The sequence below is a fragment of the Tupaia chinensis genome, unplaced genomic scaffold, assembly GCF_000334495.1.
Source record: "Tupaia chinensis unplaced genomic scaffold, TupChi_1.0 Scaffold000231_2, whole genome shotgun sequence".
NCBI classification, from domain to species: Eukaryota; Metazoa; Chordata; class Mammalia; order Scandentia; family Tupaiidae; genus Tupaia; species Tupaia belangeri.
This window is the reverse complement of record NW_006159707.1, coordinates 310,192-329,949: the sequence shown is the minus strand read 5'-3', so window position 1 is coordinate 329,949 and position 19,758 is coordinate 310,192. Positions and strand designations below refer to the sequence as shown.

General features: G+C 37.8%; 1 long non-coding RNA gene across 6 annotated transcripts in view; it reads right to left on the bottom strand.

Moving 5' to 3' along the window:
• Positions 1-13,173: 13,173 nt before the first annotated feature.
• The window catches only part of LOC114007778 (uncharacterized), a 65,825-nt gene continuing 59,240 nt past the window's right edge, over positions 13,174-19,758 (bottom strand). For all 6 annotated transcript variants that reach the window (XR_003549362.1, XR_003549360.1, XR_003549363.1 and 3 more), the window contains 4 exons: positions 18,210-18,307; positions 14,979-15,069; positions 14,638-14,856; positions 13,174-13,239 (listed from right to left, as the gene is read on the bottom strand). This is a non-coding gene — a long non-coding RNA (uncharacterized LOC114007778). The remainder of the gene's footprint in view (positions 13,240-14,637; positions 14,857-14,978; positions 15,070-18,209; positions 18,308-19,758) is intronic.

The following is a 19,758-nucleotide window of genomic DNA, read 5'->3' as shown; positions in this document are numbered from 1 at the left end:
CACTTTAATCCCAACTCCTAGAGAAAAACAACCAAACCTGGAATTGATTTTTTTTTTCATAGTTCAATACTTAATGTTACATGTTAAGCAACAAGATTTTACAATTCACTAGTCCTTCACTTACAGAGAATTAAGCAATAAAAATCTATTCTCCTCCCAAATGCCAAGAGCCAAGGCCATGCACTAGTAAGTGAGTGAACCTATCGAGTGATTCAGTCAGCACATTGATTTCTTGTTTTTCCAAATATCTATTTCTTTGCAATATGTGGAGATACCTTAATAGACTCTAAGAGCTCTTTCCTCTGATTTTCTGTAATTTCTTGGCCTCTTTCTCCTTCTCCTCAAGCCTGAGACTCAGAAACATATTAGTGTCCATCTTAAAAAATCTTTGGGTTAGAAGGAGGTGCATCACTGTCGGAGGTCCCCTGTGTCAGAGAATTCCAGAGTAGAGCTTATAAGAGTCAAATTGTGGTGCAAAATAGGAGCCTCCTTTGATCTCTACAACATCCTTATAAAATATATATTATTAATTAGTAATAATAAATGGTCCCTGTTTATACACAAGGAAAATAACCCACATGGAGGTTGTTGTCATCCTAAGGTCACCCAGGTAATGAGTGGCAGAGCTGGAAACTGAACGAATGCCCTGGCTCTAGTCCTTCCCTTAACCTTCATGCTAAGCTTCCTTTCTGATATTTACATGTTATTCTCTAGAAAGATTTACTGCCTTTGGTTAATTCTCATCTGTGTTAGTCTGTTGTGTTGCTAGTAACAGAAATATTTGAGTCTGGGTAATTTATAGCAATGAACTATAGAAATGATCCCTGAAAGTATAATCTTAAGGTGATTTATAAATACTAGAGGTTTATTTAGTTCAAAGTTTTTAATATCCAAGGTCAAGGGCCTGCATCTGGGGAGGATCTTCTTGGAGGTGGTGTCCTGAGGAAGTGCAGGGCATCACATGGCAAGGGCTTGAACAAGAGCTGTGGCTGCGTCTCTTTATAAACTCAAAAAAAATCTTTAATCATGGGGCTTCCACCTTGATACTTAATCACTTCCCAAAGGCTGCACTCTTTGATACCACAATTGCCTTAAGTTTTTACCCTTTTAATCCCATCACAAAAGCTCATTAGATTTTAATATGTAAATTTGGGGGGACATAGTCAAACCATAGTACCAATCATCCATCACTATTGATTCATTAAAAAATGGAACTTAGGTACCAGCAGTTGGCATAATGGCTATGTCACTGGACTCCCATGTAGTCAACTACAGTTCGAGTCCTGGACCTGAAGGCTTATTAAACTCATGCCGAACTCGTGTGTGTGCATGCGTGCCCAAGATCCCGAGAGGAGAATGGAGGAGAAGGAATTGCAACCTGGCCATCCCCCCTGCGGAGTGATTTCTCACTTTCTGTCTCCCTGTCTCTGTCTTTCTGATGGGTGCATGCACTCTATAGCAAACACCTCTCAAATAAATAAATAAATAAATGGAACTTAGTAGGCACTCAGTGAAGAATTGATGCCTGAGTTCATTCAGAGTATGTTGCTACTCTACTATCTCCTAGTGCCCAGCATGCTGCATGGCATAGACAGGAATGGAGCAGAGATGTGAGGAGTGGGAAATGATGGCATTCAACAGCCTGTGAGAACAATTTATTAAATGCTGGTGTTTTATAGAGCTCTAAAAATGGACTTATGCATCCTCCAGGACCAGAGAGGGAAGGCTTGTTTTTCTTTGAAAAGTTGATAGATACAGATCAGGTAGCATCTTCATATTCTGTTCAATCCCTGGAAACTCCTCTTCTACAAACCAGAATCGGGCTGGAGTGGAAGGCCAATTACCTCCTAAATAAGTCCCATCATGAGGCTCTTAGTCAAATTACCATATTCTAACAGGACAGGAGAGAGGAAGGGATTGGTTTAAGAGACTTTAGGGCCTTCTTGAGATAATCATGAAGACCTTGTTCATCTGCATTATTGGTTTTTAGTTGTGTCAGTGGAGTCCTAAAAGTGCAGCAGAGGTACATGAAGTGGGCAGGTAAAGGGGCCAAGAAAGAGCATAAACACTTGGTATTTCCTTATTGGTTAATGAGTTTGTATTATACTTATTACTTTGATACTAAATGAAAAAAATGTAAAAGTATTCAATAGTACCATTATCAACCCAGACCCACTGTTATCAACAATGCCTATTTGTTTTTCTTTGAAAAAACTATGAGAAAAGTCTTGGACTAAATATTTGTAAGCATTATGTCAGCAATCCTTTCAGTTCTTCAAAAAGTGCAATTATGGTCCCATGCTTTAATGGGAAGGTGAAAGAGCCTGCACGAATTACCCAAGTCCATACAGCCCTTAGTAGCAAGATCAGGATCTGAACTCTAATTCACCTGCCTTCCAAACCTGAAATGTTAATTATCTTGGTATATTTTGGTAAGTGACTCCCTGAACTCTGTTCTGCTACTGAGCTCTTTTCTGTACCATAAATGGCCTTCAATATAGAATTTCCTTTTCTCAGGTACCAGCCCCCAGTGCATCTTTGATTTCACTCTCATGTCCTGCATTGCAATTGCTGAACCCAATGATGGAGTATAGTTTTCCTCTTCACCCACAACAACAAAAAAAGTTGAGATTGAGTTCTCTGGAAAAAAAAAAAAAGATTACATGTAATCTTTGATTACATGTAATATCTGTTCTCCTATTCCTCAACTGTATGCTTGCATGACTGATTTAAATTTGAAGACTTTGCCTTATTCAGAAATGAATGTAATCCAAATGCATACTCATGTGTGTGTGTGCGCATGCACACGCGCGCACGCACACACACACACACACACACACACACATACACTAGATTTCTGCTATCATCATGCTTTGGTTATTTCTCTATTTCAGCACTCAGTACTCATCATCCTATGTTGTGACTCACTGTTTATATATCTATCTCTCACTAAAAAGTGGATTTCTTGTAGGCCAGGATAAGGACACACATACACACACACATCTGGTACAGGGTATGTATGACTCACTAGATAGTGGCTGGATGACTGAATAAATGAATGAATGAATGTACACAGTGAACATTCAGATAATTCTCATTGATTTTTTCCATATAAAGCACCCACTTTGGACATTTAAAATGTATGAGCTAGCTTTGTCAGAAAATTGAGTCTAAAAGGAAAATGTTGACAGAGTAACCCTCATAAAAGCTTTCTCTGAAAAACAAAACAAAAGCAAAACCACTTATGGAGTGGTTGAATGATTGGTTTACGCTGAGAGTTGGGATAGGGTAGGATAGTGCAGCGGCTTCCCTTCTTGAATATACATGAGACTCACATGCAAATTTCCAAGCTTTGCTCACCAAAAATTCTAATTCAAAAATTCTGAATTGAGGATTGACACAGGATTTCTCTCTCTCTTTCTTTCTCATTCATTCTTTCTCTTTTCTGTTTTCTTTTTTTTTTCCCCTATAGGCACATGCACTTGTTGGATAGAAATAGAGAAAAGGAGGGAAAGCAAGAAGTCACTTCCCCCTCCCCAGGGAGATGGTCACATCACAATCCCTTCTCCTCCATTTTCCACTCAGGAATTTAGGCATACACAAACAGGCTCAGTGTGATTTTCATGCACCTGGGTCCAGGACTCTAACCACTCAATTGACAATGTGGGATCCAACTGTTTTAATCCCATGCCACTAGCAGGCCCTTCACAGTTTTATTTTTTTTTTAATTTAACAGTCTTATATATTCCACTTATGTCATGCACTATTCTAACTGTTTACATACATGAGCTCATTGAATTTTCATCACAATACTGAAAGGTAAGTGATCCTATATTATTTATATTATAGATGAGTAAACTGAGACAGAGAGGTTACAAAATGTACTGAAGGTTACAAGGGCTGTAGATGGTGAAACTAGGGTTGAATATAATCCTGAAATATATGACATTGAACTATATGAATTATATGAGTAGCATATATTGGATTGCTAAATTAAAAACAAATTCTGAGTCTAATCCCATATCAGAATTTTTTGAGATTGAGATTAGTACCTCGACTAGAAAATGCACCATTGCTCTGGGGCATTGTCAGGTTTCTGGACCACTGTACTACACACTTCTAGAAGGTTCTTCAACTCTGGCTTAACTCAGTCCAAAAGCAGAATATTGTAGAAAGGTACAAGTTGGTGCTGGGCTCAGAAACATTCTCTGCACATAGGAAGATATAATAGTGCCGCCAGTTTTCTGAACACTAAGAAGCACTGCATACGTGATCATTGCCCATGGGTCCTCTGCGTCCTTACTGTGAGTGTACTAAGGGTAGGAGTAACTTCCATTTAAATTCACTTGCCCTGTCACCTCACCACAGTTAGGACTGTATCTGACACACAGTAAATAATATCTGTTAAATAAATGAATAAACAAAGTGAATGCATTCATTCTTTCTCATGATCTTATTAAAGAGCTTGCTATTAGATTTCATCAATACGCACTGTTATTTTTTTCCCAGTTTTATATATGTAATAAATTGCTTCAAACTTAGTGTCTTAAAACACAGTTTATTATCTTACAACTGTAGAGGCTGCAAGTCTCAAATATGTCTCACATTTAGGTTTAAATCAAGATATTGACATAACTATGCTCCTTCTAAAATCCGTAGGGGGGAATCTGCTTCCTTGCCTTGTCCAGTTTCTAGAAGCTGCCCGCTTTCCCTGGATGCTGGATTCCTTCCACATTCCATCCTCAATGCTGACAATCACATCACTCTAAGTTCTGCTTTCATTTTCCCATCTCCATCTCAGACTGGTTTTCCTGCCTCTCCTTTTCATTTATAACGACCCTTGTGACTACACTGGACCCACACAGATAATTCAGGATAGCTCTCCATTTTGAAATTCTTAATTTAATCACATTTACAAAGTCCCTCTTACTGTGTCAGGTAATATACTCACAGGCTCCAGGAATTATGATAGGGGCCATTTTTCTGTCTGCTACAGGCACCTCGGATTTAATAGGCTGGCCCTGCTATTTTATTTTGTTCATTCATTCTACATGAGTCTCCATAATGCACTAGAAATATTTAGAGCTGAGCATAACATAGTGTTTACTTTAAAGAGATTCCATAAAGATATTGGACATGAAATTAACACAAGCACTGGAGGAGAAAGATCAAAATGTTATATAAATTCCAGAGGTGAGCCAAACCACTTGTAGTTGAGAGAATACAGGAAGGTTTCATGAAAGTGGTGCCAGGTAAAGATTGCATCAGATTTGGGAATGGGAAGGAGTGGAGCAGGAGAAACAAAGGTGTGGAAGAAGGATGGTCTGATAATAAGAATAGCTAATGCACAACGAATGTTATTATATGCCAGACTCTTAATTATTTTATAAGGATTGCTACCCTTATTCTTCAAAACAACAGCCCCTACGGTATATACAGTTGTATTTCCCTCATATTATAGATAAGGAAATTGGGGTACAGATAAGCAGAGCTACTTCTTCAAAGTAAATAATAGAATATGAATTTAAATCCAGTTAACCACCCACATGTTAGTAGTTTTATTGGTGTGAAGTGTGAAATATACATGTAAAAGGGTATGGAAAGCAAGATTGTAAAAGGTAGGTAGGGATCAGATTATATAAGAATTTGAGAGGCAGGCCTTTAGTTGGTACTTCATTTTAAAGGTTGTAGGGATTTCCATTTGTATTAAGAAGGAGTGGATGTAATTTGTTCTAATCTTCCCACTTTGTACAACTTAAAACCCTAGACAGACTGGTTAGGTACCTGAACTAGGTGATTTCCCTGTTTTGTTGTTTTTGTTTTAGTCTAGTCAAGTGTATCTTGAATTAAGAGTTGAATAAGCCAACAACTCAGAAATACCAGGAGGTGCAGAAAAAAAGAAACAAGAAACCTGAACAAAAATATCCTGTATAGTTAAATGACCAGGAAAGAGGAAGTCTAGCAACACAGAAAACTTTTAGACATTAAATGTTCAGCTCTTGGGCTGCTCTCATAGCCTAGTGGTTGGTTAAGGGAGACAGATGCTTCAAGATCCATCATGGTTTGAATCTCAGCCCTGGCAAGATTCAAAAATATGCTAGATGCCTGTGTGTGTGTGTGTGTATGCCACAGATCCTACCAGTATGGAGAAATAGAGGAGAAGGAATTGTGGTGTAACTACATCCCATTGAGGGGTGCTTTGTCCCTGTCCTCCCTTCTCCCTCTCTATTTCTATTTCTGTTTATCTTTCTCTCTCTCTTTCTCTCTGTGTCCTCTGTCAATTAAAAAAAAAATGCTTTGCTCTAGCCAAAAATTACATGGAAACTATGAGACCATATCCACCCAAGTTAACCATGGCTGAGTGGAGAGCTTAGACTCCCCCCCTTGCCAGGCTGTAATGAGGGCTCCCTCCCCTACTGAGATGTCAATGGAGACATCTGGAGTTCTGAATTCCAACCCTCGAAATGATGAGATGTTCCTCTCTGCTGAAGTGGTGTCAGGACTTTCACCACTGCTCAGTAATGAGACCACATCCCTTGGTGTCAATGGAGGCCATCCAGGGAACACACTTGTCCCCCCAGCCAGAGTAGGTGAACTTCTATTCTCACCAAGCAGTAACGGGGATTTGTGCCCTACCTGAGTGTCCAAAAACACTCAATAGGGAATAGACTTCTATCTCCACCCAACAGTACCAATGTTATAATCTCTCCTCTCCCTGCCAGAGGATGGCCACAGAAAGTCACTTAAAACAAAAGCTAGAAACCAGATTCAGAGTTCCATGACATAACATTCATAAAGTCCAGGTTACAAAGGAAAATCACTCATTGTTACAAGAACAAAAAAATCTCAACTTGAATAAAAAGACAACCAATCAATGCTAGCCTAAATGACAAAGATGTTAGAAGGATCTGATAAAGATGTTAGAACAGCCATCATGAAATGCTTCACAATTATAACCAAGATTGAAACAAATAAAAATCTTAGACAATCTCAGCTAAGAAATGGAAGCTATAAAGAAAAATCAAAATTTAGAACTAAAAAATACAGTAACAGAAACAAAACACTTAGGTGAGCTCAATAACAGAATGGAGAGATCAGAAAAAGAACCTCTGTGAACTAGAAGATAAAATAAGAAAAATGGGGCCAGCAGATGGTGTGGTGATTAAGGCATTGGATTCCCACTTGACTGACTACAGTTCTCACCCAAGCGCTATAAAACCAAACCATAGGCATGTGGTGTGATGAAGGAAAGTACAGCTTTACTGCAAAGCACAAAGCAAGGAGAACAGGCAGCTCACGCTGAAAAGACCCGGTTTCCCACAAGATATTCCCCACATGCATTTTTAAGGACAAAATTAGAGGCAGAGTTCCCAGGTGCATGATCAGTTCAGTGACTGGTTCAAGAGCACATGATTATCTCCTGGGCATTCTTGATTGGTGAGGCCTTAGAAAATCAAATTTCTCTTTAGGTTTCTGGAGTCATTCAGCCTGGGGTCTTTGAGCTCACAGCAAGCCATTTCCATTCTACAAAACATCTTACATATTGAAATGAAAGCTACCTTTCCTTTAAGTGAGAATTTTAGAGGTCAAATGGCTCTTATTTATAGTAGTTTCATTATCATAACCAAAGTCTGAAGGCTTAATCCTTACTGAGGGCCATTACACTGTAAATGGACCTTAAATTTCAAGAAACTTAAGAAGTACATTAGGAAGTCCTTGCTCAGTTTCAGACCCAGAGGCTTGAAAATCACAGTGGGCATATGTGCAGAAATGCTCAAAATCCCAGTAGGAGGTTGGAGAAGGGATTGCAAGGATTTTTCACTTTACCTCTCTGACTCTCTCCACCAAATGCATGTGTCCTATGACAAAAACCTTCTAAAAAGTAAAAAAAAAAAAGAAAGAAAGAAAGAAAGAAAAAGTAATAGAAAAAAGAGACAAACAAAAGAAAATATAAAAGAGGAATGACCAAAACTGAGCAAGAGAAAGAAAATTGACAAAATTAAAGTAATAGACTCTTTAGGGCTTATGAGGTTTTTAATAAGAGATCTAACATACTCGCCATCAGAGTCTCAGAAGGAGAGGAAAAAGATGATGGGGATAGAAAAACATATCTGAAAAATTTATGGCTGAAAACTTTCTAGATTTGGCAAAAGACAATAATAAACCTATAAATTCAAGAAGCTGAGTTATCTCCAAACAGGATAAGCCCCAGAAGTATTCACATCAAGGAAGATCAGAGTCAAACTTCTGAATATTGAAGGAAAAAAAAGAATACTAAAAGCAGCCTGAGAGAAATGTCTTCTTATCTATAGTGGAGGAGGAAATGATTTGAATGACAAAGGAGTTTTCATCACACAGGAAGACCAGAAGGAAGTAATATAAGATTTTCTTTCAAACCAAAAGAAAAGAACTGTCAACTTAGAATCTCCTATCTAGTGAAAGGAGTGTTTAGCAATGAAGGAGAAATCATTCATTCTCAGACAAAGCAAAACTAAAAATCTTTGGTGGCAGCAGATACACTTTAGGAGAATGGCTAAAAGATCTCTAACAGAATGGAAACCACAAAAGAAGAAACATTGGAATATCAAGAAGGAAGGAAGTGAAACCTAGCAAGGACCCCATAATGTATTTTCTAGGGTTCCTGAAATATAAAGTCCATTTACATTGTAATGGCCCAGAGTAAGGAGTAGTCTTCAGATTTGGTTATGATAATAACCAAGATGGACCATGAGTGAGGGCCATTTGACCTCTAAAACTCTCACTTAAAGGAAAGATAAGGTTTTCATTTCAATACTAAGATGTTTTACAGGCTGGAAACTGCTGGTTGTGAGCTCAAAGTCTCCAGGCTGAAGGGTTCCAGATACCTGAAGAGGAATTTGATTATCTAAGGCCTCACCAATCAAGAATGCCCAGGAGATGATCATGCCCTCTTGAACCAATCACTGAACTGATCATGCGCCTAGGACCTCTGCCCCTAATTTTTGCCCTTAAAAATGCATGTGGGGAACATCTCTGGGAGACCAGGTCTTTTCAGCATAAGCTGCCTGCTCTCCTTGCTTTGCACTTTGCAATAAAGCTGTACTTTCCTTCATCACACCATGTGCCTATGGCTTGATTTCATAGCACTTGGGCAAGCGAACCTGATTTGAGTTTGGTAACAGAAGAACATGGTAGGCATTCTTTATATGAGTAAATGCAATCGATTTTGCTTCTTTATAGTTTTCTAAGTTAGGTTTGGCAGTAGAAACAAAAATTATAACATTGATAGGGTCTAAAATATATGTAAAGAAAATGTTTAAGACAATTATGTTACAAGTAAGGGAGAGAAAAGGAATATACAAGAAAGTGAGATTGTACTTAAATTAGTAAAATAACACCAGCAGTTGACTGTGATACTTTATGTTCATATAGAAGGAAATACCTAGAGCAATCATTGAAACACACACACACACACACACACACACACACACAAGAAGATAGTCTCCAAAAATTGTAGATAAATCAAATGGAATTTTAAAATACATTTAGGAAGTCCCCTAGAAGGAAGGAACAAGGAAGCAGCAGCTCAACACAGAAAAAATAAATAAATAAATAAATAAATAAGGCCAACTTGAGCTATAAAATACCATTATTGTATGGTATAAATATACCAAATAAAAGATAGAGATTGGCATGATGGACTAAAAAAACTACAATACAAATACATGTTATCCATGAGAAACTACCTCAAATATAATAATATAGAGAGGTTGAAAAGAAACGTAATGGAAAAATAATTCAACATGAAAACAGTAAACAAAGACAAATAGGAATGGATACATTATATAGATAAAATAGACTTCAGACCACAGTAACTCATGAGTGATAGAAAGGAATATTACGTAATGATAAAAAGATCAGTCCACAAAGTAAAATAATTATCCTAAATGTGTATTAACCAACAACAGAGCTGTAAAATATGTTACACAAAAATTGACAGAATTCAAAGCAGAAAAAGACAAATCCACAATTTTGTCTGATGATTTCAGCACCTTTCTTTAACAACTGATAAAAGAACTAGACAGAGAAAAGACAGGACATAGAAAAACTTGAAAACACCATAAGCCAACAGGATCTAATCAATATTTGTAAGACATTCCACCCACAAGCAGCAGAACATAATTCTTTTCAAGTGTACATGGAACAAGATAGATTATATCCTCAATTATAACACAATCCTCAAAAAATTAGCATAAATGAAATCATACTGAATGTTTTTTGATCACAAGAGAATCTAGCTAGAAATCAATAAGTATCACACATTGCATGCGTGCTTTGTAAATATGTATAGCAGTTAAATGCAAATAAGAAATTATAAAATTACTTTTTTTTAAAAAGGTAAAGAAAGATTACAAAAAATCACCAAACATTGAGACAGCACATGACACAATTCTAAATAAGCCATGAACCAAAATAGGAGGTCTCAGGAAAAAAAAAAATTAAACAAATGAAAATGCAAATGCAACACATTAAAATTTGTTGGAAAAGCAGTGCTAAGAGAGAAATTTATAGCACTAAATGCATATAGTAGGAAAGAAGAAAAGACTTAAATCAATAACCTATGTTCCCACCTCAAAAATCCTGAAGAAAAGAAAAGAAAAATAAATCTAAACCATGCAAAAAGGAAAAAGAGCAGAAACTGATAAAATTAAAAACAGAAAAACAATTATTTTTTAAAAAATGGTAAAAACAAAGTTGGTTCTTTGAAAAGATCTTAAGATGACTAAACTCCAAAAAGACCAAAGGAGAGAGAACAGATATAAATGACAAAAATTAGAAATGAAACTGGGATTATCACTACAGACTCCATAGACATCTAAAGGATAGTAAGATTAAACTATGGACAACTCTACTCACATGAATTTGACATCTTAGATAAAATTCCTTGAGAAATATAAACTACCAGAACATACCCAATATAAAATAGATAATGTGAATAACCCCATAACTATTTAAAAAATTGGATATGCAATTTTAAAAAAATATTTTTTTAGTTTAGTTTGTCATTTTTATTTCCATGAGAGAGAAAGATAGGGAGATAGTCGTTCCAGACAGGGTCTTCACACCATGACCCATCTCCTGTCTTAGCTGCCCTGGATCACAGGTACACAGGTGTTCATTATATTCAGAGACGTCTCAGGACATGAACCCACAACCATGGGGCTCCAGTTGCATTACCAGATTAGTCACCAACTGATCCCTGAACTTGTAATTTTAAAACTGTCCAAAAAAGATATCTATAGTCCCACAGATGGTAAAAAAACAATAATAATAAATCAATTTTCCTTAAATATAAGTTTAATACAATTTACAATAAAATCCCAATAAGATACATCATATAGACAAAATTATTCTTAAACATATTGAAAGGCAACTGAACAAAAATAGCTAAAACAATTATGAAAAAGAATAAGTAGAAAAAATTACTGTACTCAATTTCAAGATTTACTGCGTAGCTACAGTAATTAAGACTATGTGGTATTGGTGAGGGATAGAAACATGAATCAGTGGAATAAAATGGGGAGCTCAAAAGTAGATTCAATAAGAATGGACAACTTAACTTTTGATAAAGTTCTAAAAGTTCAGTGGAGCATAGTTAGTCCTTTCAACAAATGGTGCTGGAGCAATTGACATCCACAAGCAAAAGAAAAAAAAAATAAGAAAGAAAAAGAAATGAAAAAGAAAAGCAAAAAAACGACCACTTAAATTTTAATTTTATGTAAAAATTCAAATTCTTTTAAGCTGGTTCAGATTTAAATATAAAAGGTAAGGTTAAAATTTTTTTCTATAAAAACATAGGAGAGAATCTTTGGTACTTAAGGCCAGGTAGAGTTCTCATACTGGACATCAAAAGCTTATCCATAAAAGGAGCAAGTGATCAATTAAATTTCATTAAAATTAATAACTTTTTCCTTTGTGAAAACTGTTAAGAAAGAGAAAAAACTCTGTCCAGAATTAAATGCTTGTAAACCACAGATATGACAAAGGGTTAGTATCCGAGATATATAAAGAACTCTCAAATCTCAATAGTAGAAGTAAAATATAATTTAAAAAATGAACAAAAGCCATGAATAACATTTCACTGGGGAGGATATACAGATAGCAAGTAAACACATGAGAAGATACTCAGCATAATTAAACATTAAGTAAACATAAATTAATATTACAACATATCTATCAGTGGCTAAAATTAAATTAAAAATAAAACTAATAATACTAAATGCTGGTAAGGATGTGGAGAGATTGGGTCACTCATATATTGCCAGTAAGATTATAAAATGGTACATACAGTCACTGTGGAAATCATTTTTGCGGTTTATTAAAAAAAAAACTAAACATTTAAATACCATATGACCCAGCAATTACACATTTGTGTATTTATCCTAGGAAAATAAAAACTTATATTCACCAAAACTCTGTACTTTAATTTCTCTTTTATTTTTTTCTTGCGAGAGGCATGTATGTTTGTCCGAGAGAGAGAAAGAGGGATGGAGAAGAGAAAGGATTCCCCCTCCATGGAGTATGGTCACACTGCAATACTATTTCTTTTATTCCTCCTTCCCATGAGGATTTTGGGCATGCACATGCACACACATACCTGGCAAGTTTGTCAAGCCACCAGGGCCTGTACTCAAACTGTGGTCAGTCATATAAGATCTAGCTCCCTTAACCACTAGGCTTGTGGGGTCAGCCCAATACACAAATGTTTATACCAGCTTTAGTAATACATGAAATGACCTAGATGTTTTCCAATGACTGAAATGTTAGAAACTGTGGGATGTTGGGACCAGCAGGTGGCATGGTGGTTAAGGCGCTGGACATTCCCTGGCCGACCATGGTTCGAGTCCCAGACCTGGTGGCTTAGTTTCTCGCTTTCTCTCTCACTCTGTCTTTTTGTGTGTCTCTCTGATCAAATTAAAATAAATGAATCAATAAATAAAATTAAAAAAAAGAAACTGTGAGATGTCTATATGATAGAATAGTACTCAGCAGTAAAAAAAGAACAAATTATTGATACCCATAACAATATGGATAAATCTCCAAAGAATTGTACTGAGTGATAAAATTTAACCACAAAAAGTTGCATATTATAATATCCCATGATATGTAACAATGTCAAAAGGATAAACTTACAGAAATGGAGAATAGTGGTTTCCAGAGGTTAAGAAGGTGGTTGAGGTTAGAAAGCAGTAGTTATGGCTATAAAAAAAAGAAATAAGAGCAATCTGTGTAGTGATGCAAATGCTCTGTATCTTGACTATTACAATGTCAATAATCTGGTGTGCGATTATCCTATTCCAATAGGAGAAACTATGGAATTGCCTTTGTGTTATTTTTACAACTGTATATTATTTGAAAATAAAAGTTTAATTTGAAGAAAGTTTAAAGGACTCTAATATCATTAGGCCCAGGCCAAATAGTTTGAGGATAGCTAACACTTTAAGGACAAAATGGCATAGGTTAGAATCAAAATTGAGCTTCTTAGATGACCTTCGATCAGCCTTTTAACTGCAATGACTCCCAATTCCTTACCTGAAAAGTGGGGAGAATGAATTAAGCCCAACGTAAAAAAGGACTCTGGGATGTGACAAATCAATTTATGGCCTTACAGATGCTTAAATCCCAGAATCCAGAGGGAAGAAAGACCATGGCTTTAGCTGACTAAAGGGTAGATCTGATGTGATATCTGAGGGACCAGGAAAGTAGACTTTATCCGCTTAATAAATGAAGGACTGGAGTCAGAGCTTCCTTGGAGACAGTCCTCTTCTGAGGAGTTATCTCTACTCTCTGGCTTATTCTCTGTGCAAATCCACCACATTCTCTGAAAGAATGGGTCAAGAACAAGACAATTTCAGGAAAGAAAAATGTTTGGAGTATGAATGGAATTTTTCTTTTTTTCTTTTTCTTCTTTGTTTCTTTGTTCATTCTGTCCTGACATCAGTGATCTGAAGAAAGATGATTTTTTGTCACTTTATCACATGGATGTATATGACCTCTACCCTGGTGGCAATAGATATTCCCACTTAATGGACCACTTCAACTTTCACTTGAGAAGAAAATGGTAAGTGTGCACTTGATTGTGAATGTCAGAAGTCCTCGAGTGGGTTGTTTTGGTACAAAGGAGGAGCGAAAGGGAATGACTTTTTGTCATGAGGGCAGAGATCACACCAGCTTTGTTCTTCCTTCTGTCTGAAGTGCTAATTCAGTATGAGTGGACCTGGAATTTAAGAAGCTGAATTGGACACTGATTGCTTCTGTGAACTTGCATATGTTTTTAACCTTTCTGAATCTTGGGTTTGACATTTCCTCCAAGAATATATACCTGTGCCCCCATCTAGGTGGTCTTAAACTTCATGAACTATAAATTCAGATACACCCATTCTCAGATCCTAACTTTGGGGTCCTTGGGCAAGTTGCTGAGATTTGAACTCCACAAGACATAGATGATGTCTTCTTTTCCCCCAACTGATCCCTGGAATAGGATCTACCAGTGAGTAGGTGCTCAGGAGGCATTTGTGAATAAATGAACCACTCTACTCCTCACTTACTCCACCAAGTCCTTCTGCACCTAACACTCCAGGGACTCTTTCCACTAACCTTCCCAACATTATAAAGCTGGGAGATGATACTGGTTGTGATTCCAGTCCTGGTTTCAGTTGGGCCATATCACCATGTCCATGCCAAAAGGGTTGGAAGAGAAGACACGCTGGAAGAGCAGGACACCCTCTCTGGAAGCTCTAGTTAAGAAAGGGCTCTGAACTGGCACCTCCTTCTCATTTATGTTCCAAGGGTGTTTGTGATGCAGCTACCCAAGAACTAAGCAAAAGATAGAGAATAAAAATAGGACATTCAAGAGTCATAAAGAACGAAGTTCAAATCTAGTCTGACCCTTACCGCTTCATATCATATAAGCCCATACCAAATAAGCATTTGCTTACCTTCTGCTGAGAGCAAAGTACTGTTCTAGATATCAGGAATACAGTAGCAAACAAAAGAGGCAAGGCCTCTTTTCCCCTGGACCTACCACCCCTGTGGAGGGAAACAGATACTAATAGTAGCATAATTAATTATGACAATTTAGATCATAGTGGATGTTTCTGAAGAAAATGGTTGATCCATTTAATGAGTTTATACAACAGATATTAATTAATAAATTAATTAAAGTGTCAGGCACTGTTCCAGGTGCTGGAGATACGAACAATGATGAAAACAGACCTTATTTTCATAGAATTTCCATTCTAGACCAGAAAGACAGACAATAAAAAATAAACATCTTTTTTGTAGTTAGAATGTTAAAAATCTATTTCAGTGATTTTGAGATTTACAATACATTAGTATTTATTGTAGTCGCCAAGCAGTGCAATAGATGACTAAAACTTATTCCTCTAGTCAAACTGAAAATACCTACAGCTATTATGTGCTGATTAAAAATTTTAAAATAAGTTTAAAAATAGATGAACATACATGTTGGATGGTGATAACAAGACAAAGTAAATGTGGTGAAAATGCGTGTATAGGCTTTTAGGGAAATTCTCTTTGATAAGGTGATAGGCACTTGAGCACTGATGTAATGTCTAAATCAGTTTCTGCTGAAAATCTAGAATATGGGATTAAGCTATTAGACTGTAGTGAAGATTAAATGGGATGTTAAGTTTGAATGTGCCTGGCCAGGGGTCTGGAACACAGAACACAGAAGTGAAGGTTATTATTATTATTATTATTGTGGCTGTTTTTTTGATTTGGGAAACTGAGTTAGAATCCTCTTACTACAGTCTCAAAGGGATCTTTGAGAAATCTGAGGAAAGAAAGAGCTCAGGAAAAAGTAGAAAACTGAAGCTTTCTTTTTTCTTCCTTTTTTTTTTGACAGTCCCAGTACCATCTGCTTGTAGCTAAAGTCTTAATTAGCTCAGACAGGGGAGTGTCCCCAAGTCTAGGCTTTGTCAGCTTATGACGGGCTGCTGGCTGTGTGCCTTCTTGTAGGGGCCAGCAACTCCTCCAGGTATTGGACACATGGTTGCAGGATAAGGCAGGACTTGACAAGTCTGAGGATGCTCTGCCTCCCCAAGGAAAGGATGAGGAGCTGTTTCTACCTTCCTCGGCCACTCCATTCATTCTCTGCAACCTGGATCCAGCCCAGCTCATTTAGCAATTGGCTCACAACACAGAGAACCACACAATCAGAAGCTACTGATGAAGAGAATGCAGACATATGCTACTGAGACTAATGATGGAAACCTCGGTCTAGAGAGGCTTCTAGCACAATAGTGGTCCTTAGTCACTGCCGCTCTGAACACTACTGCTCTACACCTGGGATAACAGTGCTCTGCATTGGCTTGGCAGAGACCGCACAGTGGATGCACCATGAACGAGGTGTCAGAGAGCAGGTCCAGGCTCTCCAAACGAAGGCCCTCGAAAATCTTAGCAGTGATGATTCTGTGTCTGTCTATGCAAGGAAACCGATATGACCTCAAGTATTTAAAACAGAAAGAATTTTATAGAGGGCACTATTTATCCAGATGACAAAGGAGCTGAGAGCAAAACTAAGATAATGAGGTAGCCTAAAGGTCGGAAACTGCAAGAAGTTGCTCTCAACTCTAGACCAGAGAGATAAAGAGAAGAAATGCTATTACCAGAGCCTAGAAATGCCCAGGAGAAGCTAGAACCTCAGCCTATTTGTCTAGAGATTGATACCAAGGAGGATAACAGTCCCTGCTTCAGAAACCCTTTGAGCAGAGTATGACGAGAAACCATGCCTTGTTTTTTTTTTTTTTTTTTTGAAGAGATTTTTGCTATAGGGCGCATGTGCTCACCAGACAGACAGGGAGAGACAGAGAGACAGCAAGCGAGAAATCACCCCCCAGAGGGGATGGCCACGCCGCAATCCCTTCTCCTCCATTCTCCTCTCGGGATCTTGGGCATGCACGCACATGCGCCCGGCGTGAGTTTAAGCCACCAGGTCCGGGACTTGAACCGCGGTCGACTATGTGGGAGTCCAGTGACATAGCCATTATGCTAACTGCTGGTTCCCCTGTTTTTTTGCTATAGGGCATGTGCACTTGCCAGAAAGACAGAGAGAGACAGAGAGACAGAAAGCAAGAAATTACTCCCCAGGAGGTTGGCCATGCCACAATCTCTTCTCCTCCATTCTCCTCTCGGGATCTTGGGCACTCACACATGAGTGCCCAACATGAGTTTAAGCTACGGGGTCCAGGACTCGAACTGCAGTCAACAACATGGGAGTTCAGAGACATAGCCATTAAACTAACTGCTGGTCCCACCATGCCCTGTTTCTCTCTTCCCCCTTCCTACTCAGTTTCCTGCTCATACTTGCCATTAGCCAAAACGAACAGGAACCCAGCTGCCATCGGAGACTAGAAATGCAGTTACACAGGGGAAGCCCATTTTAAGACAGAGGAAAACAAAGGCAAGTAATCAAACTATCAGTTAAAAAGTCTAGAACCAGCAGCACAAGAGCAACCTCCCTGGAATTTTCCTAGACCTACTGGAAATAAGATACTTAATTCTGATGGTTTCCATATACTTCTAGGTTATGAACCAGGAGCATGAGAAAAGACCCCCTGCCTGTGAATAAAATCAGTCCTGACGAAAGCATATTTAAAATGTGGGGCAGGGAAATTTTTCACAGCACCAGAGCACAACTGAAGCCAGACAACCTCTCTGTGTTCTAACTACATGAGCTAATACATTCTTTTTTTTTTATTGTCACTCTTTTGCTTAAACCAGTTTGATCTAGATTTATTTACTTGCCACCACAGGTGTCCTGACTTACCTATCTCTGAATTATGGATAACAATCCAAAACTATGAATATTAAATGGGATAACATCTGTGCAAAGCCTAAAACACTTTACAAATCTTAATAAATGACAATTATTTGAAATAATGAAGGAAATTCTTGGAATTTCAGAGACCAAAAACATCTTAGCCATTCTGAAGTTACTCTGGGGTGAAGGGTCATACCTCAGTCTCCCCCAAGCGACCAGCAAAGATGTTAGGATTTTGGGACTATTTAGTATAAAAAGACTTCTACATCCTTTCCACCTCCCCAGGACATTCAAAAGTCCCTCATGCAATATGAAGCATTCAGGTGTAGCAGAAAGCATGTTCACTTCAGGAGTAAATAGTACAATACCTAGTGCTGCAACTTACCGCATGACTTTGGACTGTCACTGATGTTCTCTGGAACTCAGCTTTCTCAGATGTGGCAGAACATGGGAATAACCCTTCTATATTAACTCAAATTTGCTCTATGATTAAAGGAGGAAAGAGATGTGAAAGTACTTTGAAAAGAGTAAAAACCATCATATGTGAGTTATTTGAATATATTTGTACTTAAAAAGGTATCTAATTTTTGCAATATAAATGTCCTAAGCTCAAGGGTGATGTCCTTTAAAATTATTATTATTAATTTGGTAACACGCTGTGGTAGATTAAAACAAAAGAAAGAGCACACATGGAGAACAAACCATGATAGGGCAGTAAAATACAATGCTCTGTGAGGCTGACCCACATGGGAAGGTTCTGTGTTCATGTCTGCAGACCTCCTCGAATATACCAGGTATGTGGGCCCATGATCTAGGACTGGCTGGGGCTGAGGATGGACAAGGACATCAAGTCCCTGTTGGGGTTGCTTTCTTTTTCTCTAACAAAAGAAAGAAAGGAACTTTTATAAAATGACTGTTACTGGCCAAATTAAATCCAGTTGCTGCTTCTTGCAGTCAATGAAATGAGAGGCAAAGGCTGGAGAAGAAGAGAGTTTATTTTTGCAACCAGTTACAGGAAGACAGTCAAGTAATATCAACCTATCTCAAAAAGCTCAGCATCTTCTTCGTATTTATAGGTACAAGATACAAGCAGGTAATCATTCCTCACTACAATCAATCAGAGTCAATCACTTTCTCTTGAGTAATATCTTGATTCGTTCAAGTACTCATTCCTGGCTTCTTGTCTGATCCTTCCTCAACACAGACCTCCTTATGACTCAGCATTTGGTCAAACTGTTCTCATTAGAGACCTTTCTTAATTGCAAAATGGCTGCAGTCCCACTGACCTCCTTCAAGACCATAATGCTTCCTTTCGCTGTTTCTATACCCTTTCAATAAAATATGCATCCTCTTCCACCAAAAGTTCATAAAGTGTTGGAGCTTGTACTGTCTCCATGTACTGTCTTTTCCCTTGTCTGGCCTTGTGACTTGCTTTGGACAATGGAATGGAGCAGAAGTAATGTTATTCCACTTCTGAGCCTGGGCCTCAAGAGGTCAGGTTTTCCATCTTGGAACTCTGTTACCATTTGAAAGCCAAGGCTAGAGTTGGAGTATGAGATAACATTAGGGAGAAACACTTCAGCTGAGCCCATCCAACGCCAACAAGTAGCTGACCTAAATAGCTGGTCCCAGATAACCAAGTGAACTCAGCTCAAGGAGTCACTCCACTGAGCTCAGCCTAATTAGCCAATCCACATTATCATGAGCTAAATAAGACTGCCATTTAAGTCACTAAGTATTGAGGTTTGTTATATAGTAAAGCTAATTAATGCTAATTAATATGTACCACGTAGAGTCAGTAGGTTTGTTGTATAGTAAAGCTAACTACTACATACCAGGTAGAGTCAGCAGGTTGTCATACCTACCACATGTCACTTTCCAGTGGTTTGAGTGTCACTCTGTCATTTATCCTTGTGTGACCTTGAGTAAGTCAT